This window comes from Aplysia californica, unplaced genomic scaffold, assembly GCF_000002075.1.
Source record: "Aplysia californica isolate F4 #8 unplaced genomic scaffold, AplCal3.0 scaffold00095, whole genome shotgun sequence".
Lineage (NCBI taxonomy): Eukaryota > Metazoa > Mollusca > Gastropoda > Aplysiida > Aplysiidae > Aplysia > Aplysia californica.
In genome coordinates, this window is record NW_004797365.1 from 735,838 (window position 1) to 737,833 (window position 1,996).

Consider the following 1,996-nt stretch of genomic DNA (forward strand, 5'->3'; position numbering starts at 1 on the left):
AGGGGTGAGGAGGTTAACTTTGAGGAAAAAAACATTTTCATTAACTGTTGACATAAAGTGCCCTGAGGTTTTTCATGTACTTTTTTATCTTTTTATTCCCCTTTCGACACATTTTAGATCACTTTAGAAGCGGAATTTGGCCTCGCTTGTCAGAGCGAATACGGGCTGAGATGGAAACATAAATCCCATAAGAAAAAACAACCGAGAATGGTTAAAAAGAAAAATAAGAGAGAGAAAGTCTACAAAAAAATTTTCACCGTAGCTCTACAGAATTCGAACTTTTCCGTGTGTGACGGCGAAGCGTCTAATAGCTACACCACAAACGCTAGTTTCGCTAGGCAGGGTAAAGCAGACAAGGGTTAAAGTAAATTACCGTCTTTTGCTATATATTATGGTTATACTTTTCCTTTTAGATTTTATGTTGTCATAGTTTTCAGTACTAACATCTCTCTCCGAGTGCATATAGCCAAATGTAAGTTTTGCCATGGAACATTAAAGAGTCAATATTTTGTGGTATATTATAGGCTGTTATGTTCCTTTGAATTCATTCTACGGAATGGAAGCTAAAATGACTTCTTCAAAAACTTCTACAACCAGGTAATTCTTTTCTTTTACTTTTGTCTTGACACATGTAACCCAAGATAAACTCTCATACATTTTCGTTGCTGATGTGGTGTATATAACCCAAAAATATGTCAGCTTGGTGAAGAATCACAGTTTAAACTTTTTGCAATTCGAAAATAAGAAGGTAATGACCGTGACTTGTTGGAAACTGCTACGATTTCGAATCTTTTTAATTGTATGAAAAGTAGTATTTCCCAGGGACGTAATCATCTGAATACCAATTAATAAAGGTCAACAATAACGATATATTCCTCACTGGGTAACTAACATTCCTTTCCCCTGACCCCTTCCCTCTAACCCGCTTTTAGACTGCACCACCACCCGTCCCATCACTGAGCACAATAATTATTACAAAGACAGAAACAAAAGTTTTATCGACGTTGTCATGTCGTCATGATAGCACTACCATAAGCACAACTAGACTAAATAATAACATCTAACCCAAAGTAGCAAGTAGCATACATCTGAGCTCAGATATCACATGTATGCACGGTGCATAATTTCTTCCAACACTTTTTTCTCTGTTGGTCGACCGGCATCTGCTGTGGTGCCTAACTACAGGGTGATAAAAAAAACTACATTTTTGTTTTTACAAATATTTTCCTCCACACTGAAGTTTTGCTTTTCAAAATTTGGAAGTCAAAAGGAATGTGTCTGATATTCGTTTCAGATAAATCGACCAAATAGTTTTGCTCTACGTAGCGCGTAAAAAAACATTTTCAGCTCTGTCCCCATTTTGTAGAATTGCGCACTAGTTTACATTAGGCGTACCACTAAAAATCCCAACGATTGCGCCGAAGTTTGCAGATAGTTTTTTCCAAGTTTCCTTTGCCTGCAGACATCATGGAGAGAGCTTTTTGTATTGAACATTTCCTAACCACCAACGCATTTCGTAAGTTTCGCACAAGGTAGGGAAATAATGTTAACGTGCCCTTTAGGACTTATTTGATGCCAAGGGTGAAAATGGTCCATCAGTTAGGACCTGTAGAGAATCAGAACTAAAAATTCCATGACAAAGTGACCACTTCAGGTCAAACACACACCGTTTGCACCCCTTTAAACATCACCAGGGTGCAGCATTCAGGAGATGAACCCCCTGAGACGTCTGTCCGTAGACGATGCATGCAGCAATGACTTTCCTACATCTCAACAGTCTGCATTCTCAAGGCATATCTTCATCTACGGCAGTACCATTTTCCCTTTTGCGAAGCTATCAGAGGATAACAATCTGTTCATGATTTCTCGATCGTTTGAAAAGCTTGACCATTTCCTCTATGACATTTGGTTCCTTCGCAAAGCCCATATTCACCTTTCAGGTTATATCAACTCCACACATGCTGTCTACTCGGGCAACCTCCCCCCCACCCCACCC

The 1,996-nt window shown here is 39.0% G+C and overlaps 1 protein-coding gene across 1 annotated transcript in view; it reads right to left on the bottom strand.

Moving 5' to 3' along the window:
* LOC101851937 (GLIPR1-like protein 1) overlaps positions 1 to 1,996 on the bottom strand; it is a gene marked incomplete in the record, with an annotated part of 64,487 nt that overhangs the window by 10,660 nt on the left and 51,831 nt on the right.